Source organism: Lactuca saligna, chromosome 4 (genome assembly GCF_052625555.1).
Source record: "Lactuca saligna cultivar CGN05327 chromosome 4, ASM5262555v1, whole genome shotgun sequence".
Classification (NCBI taxonomy): domain Eukaryota; kingdom Viridiplantae; phylum Streptophyta; class Magnoliopsida; order Asterales; family Asteraceae; genus Lactuca; species Lactuca saligna.
The window spans coordinates 99,292,017-99,315,440 of record NC_136420.1 but is presented as its reverse complement, the minus strand read 5'-3'; the positions used below and the strand labels follow the sequence as shown (position 1 = coordinate 99,315,440).

Below are 23,424 nucleotides of genomic sequence, written 5' to 3'. Positions count from 1 at the left end.
GGCAGTAGTCAATGTCGGGAAGGGGAAGGAAGGAGCGTCCATAATTTGGGCAAGAGGGAAAGGAGAAAAAAAAGGAAGGCGGGATTTTTAATTTTTTCAGAATTTCATTTCCCCCTACTGTTAAAGGATGGAACGCGCGTTCCATTAAAAATTATAAAGCGACATCCTTAGACGACGCGCATTTTATTATAGGTGCCCTCCATGTTTTTTTTGTTAGACACTAATTTAAGGGCACGCAATAATGCGTGTCCTCTATTGTTAATTTTTTTTGAAGAGATGACACTTTTTTAAAGTCACTCTCTTTTACGTAACATAAATCAACGAGTGTCGTGGTTTGCGCGTCGTAAAAGGGTCTTTTTCTTGTAGTGTTACATAAGGGGTTCTCTCAATCATGGTATCAGAGCAGTAGTTTAAGTGAACTAAATCCCACAGATTGGTATTTAGACTTAGGCTGTGTTTGGCGCGCCACAACTAGCTGATAAGCTAGCTTATTTTTCAAGCTTTTTTATGTTGTCGTGTTTGGTAAGCAAAAAGTAGCTTATAAGCTAGCTTATAAGCTAGCTTTTTGAAAAGCTACTTAGACTAGCTTTTTATGAGCTTTTTTAAAATTTTCCAAATAAACCCCTTAATTAATTATAGAAACACATATTATTACATGTCATTTTATGTAATTTTATATATTTCAGCTAGCTTTTTAGCTAGTTTTACCAAACGTTATTTTTTATCAGCTAGATTTTCAGCTATCAGCTAGCTTTTTATTTAATAGCTAGCTTTTCAGCCATCAACTAGCTTTTTAGCTAACAGCTAGCTTTTCAAACATAACCTTAAACTACTGGAAGTTCAATAGATGAACGAATTTATTGTAAGTATATGGATACAAACCATAGGAAAGACATAAGTAAAGTATTAGGTAACGAGTTACTCCAAATTTTCAGAACAATGGATGAACAGGTGAGTAGCCATACACCAGATATGGGTGGAGATCCTCATCCCGAAGAAGTAAATACTCCAGTATCCCCTCGTGAGGAGCGACTCTTGGATAAACTTACTGGTGTTATTCGGCAGACTCTCAAAGAACACAAAAAGAATAATGATAAAGGTAAAGAGAAATCCACTGGATAAACTTCAAAGGGAGAGGTGAAACGTCCCTCATTCAAATCTTTCAAGAGTAATGGTGCTATGAAGTTTTCATGTGTTCGTAAGCCCATTGTCGTTCTTACTTGGATCCAAAACACAGAAAAAGTATTCCGTATCTCTCATGTGGTTAATGAAGACAAGGCTAATTATGCTTTTGCAATGCTCATCGGAGAAGCCTTGGTCTGGTGGGAATCAACCTTTGAAGCTCTCAACGAGTATGACCAGGAGAATTTATCTTGGGAAATGTTCAAAACTTGCTTGCTAAGAAGGTACTGTCCTCTAGACATGAGGAGAAGATTGGAGAAATAATTCCTCGAGCTTAAAAGAGAGGAATGAATGTGAATGATTATGTAACTCAATTCAATAAAAAAAACATGGTTTGCTGCAAAGTATATACAAACTGAAGACGATAAAATTTAGTTATTCATGGAAGGACTACGGTATGAAATCTACGATTTCGTTGTTAATCGGGATGTTTTGTCATTTGATAAAGTTGTTGAGTATACCCGAAAGCACGAGTATGACTTAGAAATACGTGGTGCCACTCTTTTTGTTCCAAAGCATCCACGTGTTGACCGAACTGTTCCTATTTCCTCTATTCCATCAGCTCAATCTGCTGGATCTGATCCTGGAAAACAAGTGCAATCTCATAATACCTCTCGTGGCCAGGGTAGGTCACAATCTTTTTCTCTTCAGTAACCATCGTGTCGAAAATGTGGCAAGAATCACCAGGGCCAATGCAAAACAGAAAAAGAATCGGTGATCTGTTATGGATGTGGAGAAATGGGACACATGAAGCCCGTTTGCCCAATGAAGAATGTTACATGCTTTCTTGTGGTGTTACTGGTCGCAAGAAGTGTTTCTTCCCTACTCTTACTATTCAAAAGGTGGGAAGTCAAGCTTCTCTTCAACAACCGGTAAATACTTCAACTAAAAAGGAGGAGTTGCAAAAAGCTAAAGGTCGTGCATTTCAGATTACTACAGATGAGGCACGCGAAGACCCGAATGTTGTGACTGGTACATTTCTCGTCAACTCTAGACCTTCTCACATCTTATTTGATTATGGTGCCTCAGTTGCTTTTGTGTCTGATGAATTTGCACATTCTTTTCAAAATGCTTGCTATGCACTCTCTCAACCATTTCATGTAGATATAATGGGAAGTGTATCATTACTAGTTGATAAAGTCTATAGAGATTATGTCATAGAAATTGAAGGTTATAATTTTCTTGTGAACCTGATTCCTATCTCCTTGCCTAACTTTGATATTATTCACGACATAGATTGGTTGTCAAAGAACCGTACATAACTTTTGTGCTATGAAAAGATAGTACGTATTCCTATTGAAGGGGAGAATCATATTTATGTCTAGGGTGAAAAAAGACTTTTAATATTTAAAATAATATCTTCCCTAACAGCTCGTAAATTTATATCCAATGGGTGTTCTACTTATCTAGCCTATACAGTTGATATTTCAAAAGCGGGAAAGAAAAATGTAAATGATATTCTCGTTGTTAATGAATATCCTGATGTTTTTCTCAATGATTTGCCTGGACTTCCTTCAAATAGGCAAGTAGAATTTTGAATTAACCTTATGCCTGGTGCTGCTCCGATTACAAAGATACCTTATTATCATGTTGTAGCACCCATAAAATTAAAGCCAATTTTAAACTTTTTAATACATTTTAAAACCATTAAGTTATTACAGTTTTTTTTCAAAATAGTTTAGACATCAGAGTATCCCCATAATCAACCATGAAAATATGAGGAGGTGCACGATCATGCCTTCTCCTTCCCGCAATCATCAGACATTCCTGAAACAAAATCAACAACTGTAAGCCCGAAGCTTAGTGAGTTTCTCCAAAATACCAATGTCATACAAACATAACCATATCATATAACCAATACAAAACAACATGCATAATGAGTCATCAGCCTGACTGCACTGCCTCACATGCCTTCAGTTTATCTAGACTGCTCTCCGAGCCTTCAGCACGTCTGGACCGCCTCGTAGGGCCTACAACCTATCAGGACCACTCGTCGGGCCTTCGATCTGACTCAATCCCTTCACAGGGCCTTCAGGTTATCCGAACGACCCTGGGTATGTTGGCCTCCAGCACAAAGCAGGACCGCCTCAACCCAACCCCAAATCAAACAAACATGTGTACATAAATATCATACACTTGCATTTATATAACAGTCATACCAATCTAACAGATCACCAATCATAGCAACATCCTATAACCAGGATACCGACCTAACCAGGTCACTAACATAACATCATCCTATATACCAGGATATCAATATAACAATCATAATAGCATAACAACATCCTGTTTACCAGGATACCGATCTAACAGATCATAATAGCATACAACATCCTATAACCAGGTCATTAAACATATCACAATCCTAATTACCAAGATGCAAATCAATAAGCATCTCATGCAATAAACTCAAATACAAATCCGATAAGGACTGGCATTGATGCCTTACACACTGTTGATATAGTGAGGAGAACTCACCTGGCACTGCTGAAGTCCCACAGGTAAAACTCCAGTTGTTGTTTGACAGCTTCCCGAACTATCAACATCAAACAATACCCAATTAATAATTGGTTCCAAGCCCAAAGTCTAACTCACACACCAAAGGCCCAAAAGTCAAGTAATGGGCCAAAGCCCAACATATGACACAATTTTCCAAATTAGGCCCAACTCTCATATGGGCCTTACCTAAAGCCCAACAACATATTCTAATCCATATGATTATTCTTGGATAGTCCATTAATAACCCAATTACCAAATCCCAATTGAAAGGACCAACACAAAGCCTAAGTAAAATTAAGGTTTCACAGAAAATGACAATTAGGGTTAAGTGTTTCTCACTTAACCCACTAAGGACATAATCCATTAAGTCCCTCACTTTACTAATTAATTCATATGGTGTGATTGGGCTTATACACAATCCCATTCAAATGGCCCAATGTAGGTCCCGATAAGTCCAAGCCCATAATTCCAAAATTAAGGTTTTTCACATGAAATGATGATTAGGATTAAGTGTTTCTTACTCAATCCCTTAAGGACTTAATCCAATAAGTCCATTATTAAATAATATTAATTTGTCAATAATTATTATTTAATATTTCAAGTTTATTAAATAATTCCCGTGTGTGTGTGTGTCCCGACCATTTCCCCCAAATTAGGGTTTTATGTCATTAGGGTTTTCCAAACCTAATTAGGGTTTCCTACCCAATCTTAGCCCATTAATCAATTGGTTGGCCTTTTAGGTCACTTTGGGCCTCATTGGGCCCATTAAGGTCTCATTGGGCTGACTAGGGTTTCTTTGGGCCCATCAGGTTTCATTGGTCCCACATTGTCCAAACATCCCCCAAACAAGGTCCAAACACAATCAAAGCACACCGCCACCTGACATAGTGGCTGGTGGCAGTAGGAGGTGGCAACCACCACCCTACGGTGGTGGTGATGGATTTTCTTTTCCATTATTCCATTTTGTTACAATTTACAACACCATCCAATTAACACACACTAACACATACTAATAAACGTACACACAAACATAGCCACCTAATGGCGGCAGGCGGCTGTTCATGGTGGCAGCCAGCACCTCACGGTGGTGGTGGTGGCCCACTAGAGATTCCGGCTAAGATAGCCACCCACACATGAAATTAACACCCTAAAGCAGCAGTGTACACACATTCCTTCCGGGAAATAGACCCAACACCCACCTGAGGTGGGCCGCAACGACAACAGGAACATGAAAAGCGGGCAGCAGCGGCGGCCCTTGGCGGCAGAACTCCCCAACATCGATGGATGCTTCGAACGACAACCACAACGGTAGTGGAACAGACCCGTCGGTGGTCCTCGTCTTCATCAGCAGCATCTGTGACTACAATTGTTTGAGATTACGGCCTGTACAGCAGTGTGGTGGCTCCGATCATCTCTCCCGATCATACGACAGTGGCAGTGGCGAGTCGCAAGCAACAACAACGCCTACCATCGGCGCTATCGGTGGCATCTCTGAGGCAAAGCAGCATCAGCAGCGGAGAGATGCCCATTTGTGAGCTCATTGATGATTTGAGCGGTGATAGCAACTCCGTACGTGGGATTTCTCAACGTTCCTCGATGCCAACAACAAGTTGTTTATCGTGGTTGTGACTCGATGGCAGTGGGGTGTTGCAGCATCGGAGACCTAAAGGAAAGAGGGGCGGTGATGGCTGAAGGGGGGTTGGAGGGAGAGTGGCGGCCGGTTGAAAATATTGGGTTAGGGTTACCGGGTGGTAATGTTTAAATACCCCTCCCTCTTAAACGTTTTTCCATAATGACAAAATCATCCCCTCCATCTTCTTTTCTTTCAAATTTAATCCAAATGTTACCATTTCTACCCTGGCTCCAGAAACTCTTTACAAATCAAATCCATAATTTACCCAACAACCCCCAGCTTCCAAAATCTTTTCAATCTAAGCCCATCATTTACCAAGAAACCCTTGTCCTCAAAAATCCTTTGCATAATAAATCCCAAAGTTACACTTTAACCCCCAGAGATTCAAATCTTGTCATTAGGCTCCCCGAAACCAACACCCCATAATTTGTTATTCGATTTTGGGCTATAACAATATAAAATAATAATAATAATTACTCCCCGGGTTCCTGATTTATTATTTAATTATTCTACTTAAAATGGGATGTTACAACTATCCCCCACTTAAATTTGATTTCGTCCTCGAAATCGTTTCTTATCATTCCTTACACGCCAAATAACTTGAACTACATGGTCACTACTACAAACATAATCCCAGCCCTCCCAAGGAAATCGTAACCAACCCTCGCAGGGTTCTAATACCTGAAAATAAACGAATCCCTTGCAATATAATCACATTTACTCAATCCAAATCTGTAGTTTCGAGATGGTCAGTCTCCTTGACAGACCGTCCACTCCGAATCATTGCAGAATTCATTGCACTTAACTCCCAACTGGCTACTAACCTACTGATAACCTGATGTCCCTACCAGCGTACAGAGCCACAGGTTATACTCTACTGCCAATAACTCTTTACTGAACGTAAAAGACTCGATACCCTTCTGGAGAATGCTAATTCGGATGATAATATTTCCAAGGATACGATGGACAATGGGAGACAACTCAGAAGTGAACCCTTAAGTGCCGACATGACAGTGCTTCCTTTAACTACCAAACCATGATATGGATAACGATCATTTCTCAAGCACAAACACTCATACCTGGCCCAATCAGCGTTGGACTAGAATACTAGGCATGCCTACAACGGGTCCAGTCATCCCTAGGATGGAATACCATTGCATCACACACATGTTTGGTCCAATCAACCCTCGGGTTGGAATACCAAGCATGTCAGGTCCACTTAATCGTAGGGTATGGGCATCCTCACGATGGAACACCCTAGATTGGAATACCACTATATACATAACTCGGGTGTAACCCATAACTTGAAATCCAAGGACCTATTCTTGCATCTCATCCAAAAATCCTCTGATTCGCCTCAACCGATTAACACTCCCCTGAAATATCGGGTTCCGACCCAATTGCGGAGCTAAAGAAATCCCACATAGTTGCCTCACACGACTTCCGGACAAAATCCTTCCCTGGAACTAGTTGCCCATATTTATCATGCAACTGCGACTCTAACAACCTCCTGATCCAACCGATCGGATCCATGCATCGTATCCCGTCATTACCAAATCCACGGCTAAAAGCGATTGCTACATGACCAATGGTAGCCTTACATCACACGCAACCATAATTAATCCATTGCTTCCTTGATCTCATAAATGTAGTGACGTTCCTATAGTCTTATCACTGGCTTAATCAGGTCTAATCCCTCTAGGAAAACCCATAAACCAATACGTGGATTTTCATATCCTCAATGCTACATCCGAACTGGGGGTACTACTGCACCTTCCGCATCCTAACAACGTGCTCATGTTGTCTACTAAACTAGTGAATGATGCGGCTACACCCATAGACTTACATCACTTCCCATATTGCCTGATCGCTAGTGAATGATACGGATTCCCCCGCAGTCTTACAATGTGACAACCCGCAGTCTTACAATGTGACAACACAAACTTTCAATGGCATGTTTAAATCTCTAATGTGCTCTCTCAAGTTTTTGTGACTGGGATGCCGAGGATCACAAACAAGATGTGAATAACCATGCAAATTGACTTGGTACCCTTAATTTTATCACCCAATCGATGTGCTGGTTAACCACACACGCTCCACTGATCTATGATAAAACTTAAGTCACCCTTTGCCACACATTGTCAGTCCCATGTTAGTGTGCCGGTTAACTACACACGCTGCACTAATGACTTAACAAGGGTGCAAAGTGTAATTTCATGGGTTAGCACCAAATTCATATTTTCCTAAGTAACTAAGATTGGTAATTTATAAGTGTTTAGTTACTTAGTATTTATCATTATACTTTTAATGAAAGGAGAATTATAGTCCTTTCCTACCCGTTCGTCTAACGACCCTCCACAAGTCAAGGAAGCGGTGGGTGAGAGTGGACACCCATTAAACTGCCATTTTATAGGCAGTAACCTTATACCCCCTTATAGACCGGCTTCGTGAATGAGGCCTACTAATGGTAAGATTGATTTTATCTTATACATATCTATATAATTAAAATTATAATAATAGTATAAGGGTGTATTTTAAACATTTAAAATACTTCGTGGTTTAATCTATTAATTAAACTATACTATTAATTTAATTAAATTTAAACCATGTCTCTATGGAATTATTAATTCTTTTAATTAAATGCTTTAATTAATTTAATGAAGTCCATAAAGTTTGAATTTTAACTTTTAAAATTCTAGGGTTTGGAATTAAAGTGTACATGGGGTGACTTTACAAATTCCAAAACTTGAGGGCAAGTTTTGAAACTTTTCAAAACTCTTGGATTTTCATAACTTATGAGTTTAATTGAAGTTTTAAAAAAACTTTTAATGAAGAAACTCTTGGACATCCATAACTCGAGGACAAGTTATCGGGTCCATAAAAACCATTTATAAGAAAAGGACTCTTCATTTTTGTAACCTAAGGCATTTTTTTGAGTTTTAAGATTCATAAATGTGACTTTTCATATAACTTGAGGACAAGTTACAAAAACACATTATATGATAAACTTTTAGATCAATATGGATTGAAAACAACTAACACATAATTTTTCGATTAATCTAAATTAACTCATAAAACAAGGTAACATAAAAAACTTTTGTAATCCATGATTTGAGGACAAATTATGGAATCCATTAAAATACATTCAGATCAAGAATTAACTAACAAACACCTTTTGTAAATAAGTCCTATGATCTACCAAAACTCATAAGCATGAATAATCCATATCAACAATTTCAAGAATTACATCAACCTACACAAAACTTGAAATTTTGATTTTAACCTTGAAATTGGTTTACTATAATCATTACCAATTTAAAAACATGTTTTATAAGTCCAAAATAGCTTAAGGTAATGATTCTAGACCAATACCAGCTTTAAAACTCGAAGATATGCTGTCAGGGGGTCCAACTCGTCGAGTGCATGAACCAACTCGGCGATTTGGATGAATTTTGCCTTGTACTCGTCGAGACCCTTCATGGACTCGTCGATTCCCCTATCCAGACAGCACAAAGCTTCATTTTTTTAGCCAATTTTGCAAGTATCACAAGAAAACAAGCCCAGGCTCTGATACCACTATTGGGTTATGAGCATTCTAACATTCCTAAGATGTACATGCAATCCTAAATACCTTGGATCTATGTTTTCTCTATTATACATGCAAACTTGAAGTTTACAAGGTATTACCTTACAACTAGCATACAATTGTCAAGAATCTAGTTAGGATAACATACCTTATGGTGGAGATTGAAGTCTTGATGCATCTAGCCTTAAGAGCTTAGCCCCAATAGTATGGAAGCCTTAAGTGGAATCACAACACACCATGGACAAAAGATGAACTTGAGAGAGAATCTTCATGCATCCAAAACCCACCAGGAACTCCAAGAATCCTCAAGTCACGATTTTGGGCATGAATGCATGTATTTATATGTGGGATTTCTAGGGTCATGGATATAACCCAAATCCATATCCATGCGTCTTATGATTGATGGTTCATGTGGCCCAACTCTTTATACATACATACATAAAGTTAGTCCAACATGGATCACAAGCCTAACACATATAAATATAACTAATTAACATAATTAGTCCCCATAGATTTAATTAGTCCCTTTTGATCACTAAATTAATTCATGATCAATACTTATTAACTCATATGATTTTCATATTAATATATTATAACTTATAATATATTAATAAATCATATATAAAATCTTCTCTCAAAAGTCCATCCTAACAAATTGTCCTGATGATATGCAACCCAAATGGACCATGCTACTCTTGGGTCAAGTACATACCAATAATAGTTATGGGCTTAGACATCTAATCCAACACTTTTAGAGAAGCGGAGAATTTTTGGAGTCTCGTCTTTATCTTTTGCTACGTATGATGTATACAAATTATGTTTTCAAACGGATGTAAATATTCGTATTGTAATGTAATGGTTTTGTTTACTTTGATTGCTATGATACGATTGTAGTGATACTACGCATGACGTCACCCGCCCTCGGACGTTTCCACCGTCTGTTCTGACGGTTCGGGGGTGTGACAGATTGGTATCAGAGTTATTGTTTATAATGAACTAAGTATACCGAACCTTACATGGTATACAACTATAAACACTAAGGGGCCGTAGCGCTCTAAACTAAAAAGTATACTTTTAAAAATATAAGTATTTTACGAAAAGTATACAAGCATACCTACATACTAGAAGAAGTATCATTAGTAGAACAAAACAAAAGAATTTGGATGTTGGATATTGCGGTTCAACTTGGGTAGTTATGTAATCATGTCTAGGGTCAATATAGTCTGATCAACTATATTTACTCGATACATGACCAACATGTGCTTGGGAATGATTGTGGTGTTGCAACAAGCCTAAAACTTACCAAGTATTCCTACCACAAGATATCGATACAACAAAACAGATAACATAAAATACTATAGGAGTATTTTAGTCAGAGCCAAATACATTGTAAAGATTCGTTCCAAGTGTTGCTACTCATTCTTTCTTAAAGTTAGTTTACTTGTATTAGTAACTTTTCCTTATTTATCGCTTAGTAGCACACTTTACCTATCAGATAGAGATATACCTTGTTTTATATCTCTTGATTCGAAAGTCTAAGGGACTCACCATCTTCTTCTTTCTGATATAGAAAGAGATGCCTCCAAAGAAAAGATCCAACAGGAAGAACAATAATCCTCTGACAAATCTAACTCCACCACCTCCTCAGTTCGATCCTGCCATGTTTCAGGTAGCTGTTACTACCGTGGTGGCTGCTACAATGTCACAGGTAAATTCTGGTGGGTCTACGGGTCAGGAAGTGGTGCCCATCCCCTTAATCTGGAAAGTGGTCAGGGGCATCAGAAGGAGTGTTCCTATACGAGAAACAACATACAGTAGCAGTTCACGCTGCTACTACTCCTGCCGTTGTTCCTGCAACTCAAGCACCTACCAGTGGATATGCTGGTACCCTTCCTCGGTGAGACAAGTGCAACTATCATCATCACACTCCCGACCCATGCTGTGAAATACTCTGCAACAGTTGTGGAAAGAAGGGACACACAACTCTTTTATGCAAAGCTCCAGTCCAACCAACGAATCAGGCCTCTGGAGCAGGTGTTGGTCAATCCTGTTATGGTTGTGGGGAAGTCGGGAATTATAGGAGAAACTACCCCAAGGCAACAACAGCTAGCAACACGGGGAGAGTACTGACTATGGGGCAAGAAGAGGCAGCCACTGACCCTACCGTCGTTACGGGTACCTTCCTCCTCGACACCTCTTATGCATGCATTATTTTCGATTCTGGTGCGGAGAGAAGTTTTGTTAGTCATGCATTCAAACATCTTGTCAAAAATAAACCTCAACCTTTAACCAAAACATTTAACGTTGAGATGGCTAACGGTGAGAAATAGAGCACTAACGATATCTTCCGTGGCTGTACCCTTACCCTAAACGATCATTCCTTACCAATTGATCTTATGCAGGTCTCCATAAAGAGTTTCGATGTCATCATCAACATGGATTGGTTGAGCCCCAATCATGTTGATATCCTTTGTTACAAAAACGCTATCCGTCTCAATCTTCCATCTGGTGAAACCCTCATGATTTATGGCGATAACTCAGTTCAAACCTCCGTATCATCTCGTGCATTAAAGCCCAGAAACTTCTGCGAAAGGAGTGGCATGCATTCCTAGCCCATGTTGTTAATGAGAACAAGGAAGTTAAGGACCTCGAGAGCATCCCCGAAGTCTGTAACTTTCCTAATGACTTTCCCGAAGAGCTCCCGGGAATCCCTCCCGAGCGCCAAGTCGAATTTCGCATCGACGTAATTCCATGAGCTACCCCTGTAGCTAAATCCCCTTACCGCCTAGCACCAGTAGAAATTCAAGAGTTATCTAGCCAGGTCAATGAACTCCTCAACAAAGGATTCATCAATCTGAGTTCCTCACCCTAGGGAGACCCGGTCTTGTTCGTGAAAAAGAAGGATGGATCTTTTCAGATGTGTATTGACTACCACGAAATGAACATGCTCACTGTCAAAAACCGCTACCCTCTTTCTTGAATCGACGACCACTTCGATTAACTTCAAGGAGCCAGCTACTTCTCGAAAATAGACCTAAGGTTAGGGTACCATCAGCTGCTAGTCTACGAGAGTGATGTTCCTAAAACAACATTTAAGACTCGATATGGTCACTACGAGTTCGTAGTAATGACCTTCGGTCTAACCAACACACTGACGATATTCATGGACCTGATGAATCGGGTGTGCCATTCCTTCTTGGACGAGTTCGTTATCGTGTTTATCGACGATATACTTGTCTATTCCATAAGCAAGGAAAATCACAGACAACACTTGATATTGGTGCTCAAAACTCTAAGGACGGAGAAGCTGTACGTGAAATTCTCCAAGTGCGAATTCTGGATTCGAAAAGTAACCTTTCTAGGTCATGTGGTAAGCGAGGAAGGCATACACGTGGACCCATCCAAAATCAAAGCGATAGATAACTGGTCGGCTCCGAAGACGCCCACAGAAATCTATCAATTCTTTGGCCTCGCTGGCTATTATCGCAGATTTATCCAAAACTTCTCCAGAATTGCCAAACCTTTAACCACTCTGACTGAGAAGTGTGTACCCTTTTGTTGGAGTGAAAAGCAAGAAACTGCATTCCAAATGTTGAAGCAGGCCCTATGCAGCGCACCTATCCTATCTCTACCCGAAGGGACGGAGGACTTCATTGTCTACTGTGACGCATCCAATCAGGGCCTTGGCTGTGTGCTCATGCAGCGAGGAAAAGCTATTGCTTATGCCTCAAGATAGCTGAAGTCACACAAAGTCAGTTATACAACTCATGACCTGGAGTTGCGAGTAGTGGTCTTCGCATTGAAGATATGGAGACATTATCTCTACGAAACCAAGTGCACCGTATTTATCAATCACAAGAGTCTACAACATATGTTCGATCAGAAAGAGTTGAATATAGGACAATGAGGATGGGTAGAGCTACATGTGATTACGAGTGTGAAATATGCTACCATCCCGGCAAGGCTAATGTGGTAGCAGATGCCCTTATCCGAAATGAGTACTCAGGTCATAGTGTGAAAGCACTAACAATGACTATCCATTCCCACTTATCGACAAAAATCGAAGAGGCACAGCTGGAAGCCCTAAAACCATAGAACGTGATGGATGAAGTCTTGAGAGGAATGGAGAAAAACTTAGAGGTCAAGGGAGACAGAGTCTATTATTTCATGAACCCGATTTGGACCCCAAATTTCGGCGGTTACAAAGAGGTTTTCATGAACAAAGCTCACAAGACTAGGTACTCCGTTCACCCAGGGTCAGATAAGATGTACCTTGATCTCAAGAAACTATATTGGTGGCCAAACATGAAAGCAGAGATCGCTACCTTCGTGGGCAAGTGTCTGACTTGCGCCAAGGTGAAGGATGAATATCAGAAGCCCTCGGGTTTGCTCCAGCATCCGGATATACATGAGTGGAAGTGGGAAATGATTACCAATGATTTTATCACTAAATTACCCAGATCTCCGAGTGGGTATGATACCATCTGGGTAATAGTCGACCGATTGACAAAATCCGATCACTTCCTGCCAATCAAGGAGACTTTCAAAATGGAGAGACTCACGCGAATCTACATTCAAGAGATAGTTCGATTGCATGGTGTGCCAGTATCCATTATCTCCGATCGAGATAGCAGGTTCACTTCGAGGTTTTGTCAGTCACTACAGAAGGCTCTTGGAACTAAGCTGGATATGAGCACAACTTACCATCCTCAGACAGATGGGCAGAGTGAGAGAACCATCTAGACCTTGGAAGAAATGTTGTGAGCATGTGTCATCGACTTTGGTAAGTCATGGGACACCCATTTTCCCTTGGTGGAATTCTCCTACAACAACAATTATCATACCATCAAGTATGCACCTTTTGAATCCCTCTATAGTCGTAAGTGCAGATCCCCTCTGTGCTGGGCTGAAGTGGGTGACACGCAACTATCCAAGGGGCAAGTCCCTGATAGCACTCTCACCGGCCCAGAAATCAACCGTGAAACCATAGAAAAGATCATACAAATCAGAGAACGATTGAAAGCCTAACGAGACAGACAAAAGAGCTATGCCGATAAGCGAAAAAACCCCTTGGAGTTCTAGGTTGGAGACTGTGTTCTGTTGAAGGTCTCACCCTGGAAAGGCATGATACACTTTGGAAAGTGTGGAAAACTAAATCCAAGATACATAGGACCCTTCGAGATCCTTGCTAGGATCGGTCCCGTGGCCTACAAACTTCATTTACCTCAAGAACTTAGCAACATCCGACAAAACCCTTATGATCCCTCTCGATGAGATTAAAATTAATGAGAACCTAAACTTCGTGGAAGAACCGGTTGAAATCATGGTCAGAGAGATCAAACGAACAAAACAAAGTCGAATCCCGATAGTGAAGGTTTGCTAGAATGCCTAGCGGGGACCTTAATTCACTTGGGAGCGCAAAGATCAGATGAAACAGAGGTATCCACATCACTTTCCAAATCCAAGATTTGTATTCTGTGTTTGAATTTTGGGACGAAATTCCCTATAACGGGGGGATGATGGGACAAACCAAAATTTCTTCCATTATTTTAACCCATCTCCATTAATAAAATTTGAATTTTATTGACTTTTCCGTAAAACTTCTTGTGTTAGAAAAATCAGCTAATGATATAGTTATAATTCTATACGAGTTGGAAACTAAAAATTGCGCGAAAAATCCACCTTTTCTCAGAAAACAATGTGTTCACGGCCAGGACGAGTTTACGAACGTAAACTCGTGTACGACCGTAAACCCTGTTTACGGTTGGTGCCAGGTGGACCCCACCACTGGCCATATCCCCAGCCTATAAATACAAGACCCCCACCCTCATTTGAACCTTCTTGGTAGGAAACACGCCCTTTCTCTCTCTAAACAGCTTGACCGTAAACACCAAAAAGCCCTCCTTTCACCCGAAAAACGTCGGAAATTGTCATTTGGGGCCGTTTGGGAGCATCTGGAACACATTTTTGTCGAAATCAAGCACCCTCGTTCTTGAGTTTAAGATTGTAACCCCTTAAAATCTTCAAAGGCCGTAAACCCCTCAAAGGACATTTCACGACGGTAAACCCAGTTCTCGGCTATAAACTCCATTCACGGTCGTAAACATCTCCTTAGTGGTGAAAAGCCTGTTCCCTCAATTCAACCAAGTCTCAGTAACATTCCTTAACTGAAAACAATTATTTATCTAACACTTTATCTAACGAAATCGCTAATTTAGATACGTATATGTATTTATTGATATTAGGATTCCATTAAGTGCCACGTGCGTCAACTCGAGGATCTTCCAGTTTAATCCTTTGCACCCAACAAACTACGAGTTCATACCCCTACACTTTAATAAGTTTTTACAACGTTTTCAGGGGGGAATACAAGCCAAACATAAAGGTTTTCACAAGTTAAAAGCTGATTCAATTACAACAAGTTTTACATCAAACATTTAGATAATTTATCCCTTTTGTAATATGCGGAGCATAAGGGATGTTTTCTAAACATAATTGCATAGTTTTCAGAACAGTACATGAACACAACTTACCAGTCAAACTATAATATGCATAGTTTGGGAAATTCATTACTGGTTTTACAGATTCAAAATACGTACCAAGTCAAACACATAAACTATGACAAATTTAGCTTATCCATACAAATAACAAGAATATTTTGCTAAATAATTATCTTTGCGTATAATTATCTAAACTCAACACCGTATACAAACGATTTCAAACATGAGAATAACAGAACAACACGTAAACAAGTTAATACAAGATTGTGAGACCTTCTTCATAGTACCCTTCGGGGTACTGGTAAATCCTCTACTTTTAGTATAACATGAGTCTCCTAGAGGAAGAGCGTGAGATTTGTGAATAGATCTATTCGGGACCGACAATCCCACACCTGAACTGTTTGCTACGGTTAGGCAGGCATGCCTGGGGTGAAAATTTTTGTAACATCTGACGCCTGATGAAACGTCATGGAGGTCATCAGTCATGTTAGCATGGTTATACGAACTCAAAATAGTATCAACTAACCTTTGTTTATGGGATTTTCCTTCTTCAATAGTTTTATTTTAATTAATAAGACTACCTACTTACTACACCGGAGGGTATTCCATGGACACAAACTTTGGTTTTATTTTAAGTAATAAAACTACTTTACATACTAGCGGTAGCAAGGGTTTTCGAACAGAACATACATTACTTACTGGCGGTAGGCAGGGTTTTCAACAGAACATACTTTATATACCGGTGACAGCCAGGGTTTTCAAACGAAATATACTTTAATTACTGGTAGTAACCAGGGTTTCGATACAAACAATATTTACTTATAATCAAAAGAAATTATTTGAACAAATTTAGTGACTGGTTTCCAATACAAAAAGATGCTTATGAACTCACCAGCTTCATGCTGATACGTTTTCAAAACCGCTTGTATTCTCAGGACAACGATAGATAGGTACCTTGCCAGCTTTTGGAGAAGACGGAGCATTTTTGGAGTCTCGTATTTATCTTTTGCTATGTATGATGTATACAAATTATGTATTCAAACAGATGTAAATATTCATATTGTAATGTAATGGTTGTATTTACTTTGATTGCTATGATACGATTGTTGTGATACTACGCATGACATCACCCACCCCTGGATGTTTTCGCCGCCTGTTCTGATGGTTCATGGGTGTGACATACAACACTTCCCATACCGATCAAGCACGCACTCGACCTAATACACAACTGAATGTAAATCATGGCTAGAATCCCAACTTGATTCCCTAAATTCTACTATTAAGCATCGAAAAGATGCAATTTACATGTCGGGGAGTTTTACTGGACTCCCAACTCACACAACCCTAAGACTTGAATGGCCCCTTAGGTTGTCTTCCTTCCTGAAAATGATTCAAAACTTATCCCATCTTCAAAACCCATCATGATTCTACATTCCAGGACGATCTCCCCCACTTAGATTCAACTAAGTCTTCATAATACATGAAAATTTTAGAATTCCTAATCCTTCTCACTTTCCAACGATCGTCCTGATAACAACCAGACCTTTCCAACTAGTACTCCTTTACTAGGCAACCACAAATGATCATACACTTCTAAGCACTAGCTGAACACTTCTTGAATTCCAGTGAAATCGACAATCCCTAATTCTTGAATGATCCCACACTTATATCTTGAAGTCCATAAGATAGGTACTCCAACTAACATCTCAACAACGAGCTACTTCCCTTGGTGTTTACCTTTTCTATCCAATAACGGTTACCGATCTATTGAATCCTGATGATGCTGAATAACCATCATATGGGACCCTGTCCGCAGACCTCCCACATAATACCCTTCATCCCAAAGTGTTCCAACAATTATCCCGCTTTGGCTCCGGGAATCATATCATTCAGGGCCTCACACCCTGACTCACTCACCAACTCAATCATCCATAACTGAACCGCAGTAGCTGAAACAACCTTTGCCCTAAACCGGGCTACAACTACTCCTAAAATATAGTCTACAATCCCAAAAGTGCAATAGATTGCACAATCAATCCTTACCACCTGACACAAGTGATCAAAGGCGAACCAAACCTCACAAAATACTTATGCCTCCATGACCCACCTGCGTTCACTAGCGCTGAACTACTGTCGCCAATCCCGACGACTAACTAACCCCAAGCTGAAATACAACCTAATCCTGGGGTCACAAGCCTGCTCATTCCTTTGTGTTTGCAAAGCTGAAAAGGGAACAATCCATGACTTAGAAAACGACATTCCTATCCATCAATTAACCCTTCTGCTTCAAGCTGCGAAACTCGAGCTGATCATAATCATCACTCCCTTCCGGAGTTCCTGCGACTCAAATCCCAGCCTCGAAGAAGACCCCCGAAACCTCAAATCTAGAAACTCTTGGGCTAGACTCTCCCGCTCAATCCGCGGGATGTAACGAGTAAATAAAATCTCCGTGATCCCAAGTAACTGTAGCCCTCTACTCATCAGAATATGTCCCAGTAACAAGTCCCGGTACTGGAAAGTTCGACCAACTCCTTCCCCTGTCGTCGTTACAGCTGATATAGCTGTTGCAGCAACCGTCTCGGTAATGGCTGCATAGTGCTCGTTGAAATACTCAACCATGACGGTCTTGATAGACCCAAACATCTATGACAACTATTCCTTGACAACCCCGATCTCTTCCTCCGAGATGATCTCACTAACACGGTCCTCTGACAATGCTAGCCTATCCTGGCTGCCAGCTCCCGATCCTGACCCAGATCCGGTCTCAAGACGGCTCGTAACCACCAATCTGATAATTCACCAGAGAGATATCTGATAATCCATACAATAACAGGGAACCTACTCCCAACCAAACCCTAGGGGTTATGACTTCCTTGCTACGTGTATGGGTCCTGTACTTTCAGTAGTACGAGCCCATACTACAGTGACAACCCGAAACTTTTATTCTGTACGATTGGTCAATTTTTATCAATGTTAAATTCGATTTCGTCACCTTTTAACGTCGATTAAGGGTTCGTTTAGGCGTTCTAAGCTTAAGTACAGCCGGAAATGATATCGGGAATGAGTCAACACATCGCCCAGATTCATAACTGGGCCATACACCCTCCTGAGAGGTGTGTACGGCTGCACACTCATGCCCCAGCCGTACACTCACCCCTATATATAGAGGGTGACCCCTTCATTCATTCCTTTCTTTTGGCTGCACTCTACTTTCTCTCTCTATGAATCTCATCCAAGAACACTCCAAAGGCCTCAAAAACGTGAAGAACTCCATCATTTAGCTTGTTATACAGGTAAAACTCCTAAATCTAAGCCTGGATCTCTTCATGTTCTTCGTCACTTGAAGGTGTAGGGCCGCACACACCCTCTATACGGCCGCACACACACCCTGGCCTCACACTCTGGCCGCACACACCCTCTGTACGGCCGTACACTTCTGTGTGTAGCCGCACACACGTCCTGACCACATACTCTAGCCGTAAACACATACTGTACGGTCGCACACCCATCTTTATGTCCTTACACCCACTTTAATGCTCATATTTGGCCTTAAAATTTCAAAAATCACTAAGTGTGGGACCTAGAACACTTAGTACAAGCATTTCCAAAACATTAGGGTGGTTTTCCCGTCATATTTAGTCATGAAATACCCTAATCTAATACGTATATGTGTTACCATATGTTAATAGGGTCCACTTGCATACAAAACACCAGTTGACACTCAGCATCCATATCGATTGTACACTCGAATCCTATGTGAAACAATGAGTTCATACCCCTACACTTTTTCCGAGTTTTTCATGTTTTCAAGGGTGGGAATACAAGCTAAACATAAAGGTTTTTATAACTTAAAAACTGATGCAATTACAACAGTTTTCTATCAAACATTTATATACAATTATCCCTTTTGTAATATGCGGAGCATAAGGGACGTTTTCTATTCATAATTGCATAGTTTTCAAAACAGTACCTGAATGCAACAAACCATTCAAACTATAATGGGTATAGTTTGGGATTTCATTACTAGTCTTGCAGATTCAAACTTCATGCAAAGTCAAACATATAAACTATGTCAGATTTAGTTTATCCATTACTACGAATACAAAACTAGAGTATCTTGCTAAATAATTATTTTGTGTATAAATATTTATACTCTACACCATTACGAATGTTTCCAAACTTGAGAACAACCGAACGACACATAAACTTGTTAATACAGGATTGTGAGACTTATCTTCGTTATGTCACTCAGGGTACCATTAAATCCTCACCAGTAGTATAACCAGAGTCTCCTGGAGGGAGAGCGTGAAATTTGTGAATAGATCTATTTGGGACCGACAATACCACACCTGAACTGTTAGCTACAGTTACGCAGGCACGCCTGGGGTGACAAATTTTGTAATCGTACGACGCCTGAAGAAACGTCAAGGAGGTTACCGATCATATTAGTATGGATATACGACTCTTAATCAGTATAAACTAACCTTTGTTTACGGGGTTTCTTTCTTCTATAGTTTTATTTTAATTAATAAAACTACCTATCTACTTACTGGAGGGAATTCGAGGGACACAACCTTTTGTTTTATTTTAAGCAATAAAACTACTTTACATACTGGTGGTAGCAAGGATTTTCAAACAGAACTTACATTACATACTGGTGGTAACCAGGGTTTTCAAAAAAATCTTACACTACATACTGGTGGTAGCCAGGGTTTTCAAACAGAACATACTTTTCATACAGAAACCAACAAACATGTTAGAAAATATTGGATTTTCTTGGCAAGCATGCATACATATTTCAGAACTTGATAACAATGGTTTTCGATATAATCGACATTTTACTTATAATGGAAAGAAACTAATTTCACGAACTCAGTGACTAGTTTTCAATACAAAAACATGCTTATGAACTCACCAGCTTTATGCTGATACGTTTTCAAAACCGTTTGTATTCCTAGGGCAACGATAGACAGGTACTTTGCCAACTTTTGGAGAAGACAGAGAATTTTGGAGTCTTGTCTTTATCTTTTGCTATATACTGTTATGTACAAATTATGTTCTCAAAACATATGTAAATATTCATACTGTAATGTAATGGTTGTGTTTACTTTGATTGCTATGATACGACTGTTGTGATACTACGCATGACGTCATCCGCCCTCGGACATTTCCGTCGTTGTTTTTCTGACGGTTCCGGGATGTGACAGATTGGTATCAGAGCTATTGTTTATAATGAACTAAGTATAATGGACCTTACATGGTATACAACTATAAACACTAAGGGGCCAAAGTGCTCTGAACTAAAAGTATGCTTTTAAAATATAAGTATTTTCACAAAAAGAATACAAGTATACCTACATACCAGAAACAATATCATTAGTATAACCAAACAAAAGTATTTGGATGTTGAGCTGTAACATCCCAAAAATACAAGCCAAAAATTTCATTTTTAAATACGTCATTATAAAACCAACAGTGTAATAAAACATCCGTAATATCATGTCATGTCAAAACCAGAGTAGAAATAATCAAACGTGTTATAATAAAATAATATCAGAGTGTAATCCCAAAGATCTCATGTGCGGAAAACCATAGTGTGATGCGCTGCAATCGAGCCAGCTCCTCTCCTTTGAAAACAAGTACCTGAAACCAAAACTGTAAACCGTAAGCACAAAGCTTAGTGAGTTCCCCCATCATACCAAATACCATACAATCACATAGCATACATACTGTCGGGCAACTCTGGGGTGCCCGACCTACCCGTGTCAAGCCATTCTGGGGTGCTGACCTACCCGTGTCAAGCCATTCTGGGGTGCTGACCTACCCGTGTCAAGCCATTCTGGGGTGCTGACCTACCCGTCGGTCCTAACAACCGACCCTCGGGGACTATTCCACCCCCTACTGCTACTATCACATATATCATAACATAAACATACTTTCAGACATATCTGGGGTGCCTGAACTACCCTTCGGTCCTAACAACCGAACACGGGGACTGGTCCCCTCATACTACCTCTATCGCATATAACATAACAAGCCAGCATGCAAACATATCATCACATATTGTCAGACGTATCTGGGGTGTCTGACTACCCTTCGGTCCTAACAATCGAACTCGACTACTATCACATACAACATATCATGCTAGCATATAACATATCAGGTAGTAGCAAACCTAGATGATATCACAAAGACAATCATCTATCATACGTCTCCTACTGGTGGGCCGGCATTGTGGCCTTAGACCCACTACTACTGAAAGGTAACTCACCTCACATTGCTGAAGTCCCGTAGACACAATCCCACACTGCTGAAGTCCCGCAGACTCGACCCCAACAGCTGGCTGACAGATTCCCGAACTGTCAACACCAAAATAACCCAATTAATAATTGAGTCGCAACACATAACCATATTACATACTTGGTTAATTGCTACATTACCCCAGGCTTGGCTTATTTAAGTCCAAGGCCCAATCCATAGGCCCAAGTCAATTAGAATTCAAAGCCCAACACATGGCCCAATTTTCCAAATTGGGCCTAAGCCTAAACATGGTCTCATTCCAAGGCCCAACACCATATAATCATTAAGGCCCAAACTATGTCCCATCTAAGGCCCAATTTTCCAAATTGGGCCCAAGCCCTTACATGGGCCTTACCCTAAGCCCATTAATTTAGTCTAGTTCAATTGCTTGCTCTTGGATGGTCCATTATTATCTCAATCATTTAGGCCCAACATAAAGGCCCAATTATATACTCAAGTTAAATTAGGGTTTCACATAAAATGTCGATTAAGGTTAAGTTTCCTACTCAACCCATTAAGGAATTATTCCTCTAAGGACTTAATCCATTAAGGACTTAATCCATTAAGTCCAATATTACTTAGATTAATTTCTTGACGACGATTATTATTTAATATCTCCAGTTATTAAATAATTCCCATGTGTCCCGATTAATTCCTCAAATTAGGGTTTTATTGGCATTGCAGTTCTTCCGTCCCAAATGTTAGCCCATTTATCAATTTATTGGGCTTTTAGGTCCAATAGGGCTTTATTGGGCCTACTAATCCCACTAGAATGTCCTTAAGCCCACTAAGGCTTTATTGGGTCAATTAGAGTCCATTAGACTCATTAGGGTTTTTACTAAGCCTATTTGGCTACATTAGGCCCATTAGCCTAACAAAGGCCCATTAGGGTTTCAAGCACCCCAAACGAATCACACTTGACGAGGCAAGACACACCGCCACCCGACACGGCGGCCGGTGGCGGCAGCCACCACCCTAAGGTGGTGGTTTTCAATTCCTTTTATTATTCAAATTTCAGATTACATTTTACAAGGCTAATAATCGAAATAAACACACAAAATCACTATGATACTTGGTGTTTCAAGGCGGCAGCCACCACCTCACGGTGGTGGCGGTGGTTGTTCTTAATATTCCGGCCAAACCAGCCACTCACGATGCACATACACAGACAACACACACACACGCACATTAAAGAGTGGCTCACGCACTAGCCACCCACCTGGTGGCTCCCGGCGGCGGAAATAGCGAATCTGAGATGGCAGTCACAATTAATCGACCTGTGGATGATAGTAGCCACCATGGCCGGCTGCCATGGTGGTTCTTCACAACCCTACTCGACCGACAGTCCACACACACGAACACAACGACATTTCGAGATGGAAAATGGTGACCAGAGCAACAAAATGTGCCAAACGGCGGTGATAGCGGTGCTCACGGCGGCATTTGCGATCGCTAGAGCAGCGACTCGAGCCACGCTTGCAGCGGTAACAGCGACGAAGCCACCGGTGGTGTTTAGTAACGGTGTCACAGCCCAACGGGGATCGAATCAAAAGAAAGAGAATGAGAGAAAGAGCAGCATTCGGGAAATAGCAACAGCAGCCACAGTCTCGTCCTTCATGCTTGTTGCCGGAGTCATTCGCTCGGTGGTTAGCTATATCGACGGAGGAGGGAACGGCCGCTGGAGATGAGGGAGGTATAAGGTGGTAGAGGGTTGGCGGCTGCAA

The 23,424-nt window shown here is 40.5% G+C and overlaps 1 long non-coding RNA gene across 1 annotated transcript; it reads right to left on the bottom strand.

Moving 5' to 3' along the window:
* Nucleotides 1–20,919: 20,919 nt before the first annotated feature.
* LOC145038714 (uncharacterized) lies at nt 20,920–23,424 on the bottom strand. Its single transcript, XR_013679510.1, has 3 exons — nt 22,888–23,424; nt 21,672–21,759; nt 20,920–21,043 (listed from the first exon to the last, which is right to left on the bottom strand). It is a non-coding gene; the product is annotated as an uncharacterized LOC145038714 (long non-coding RNA).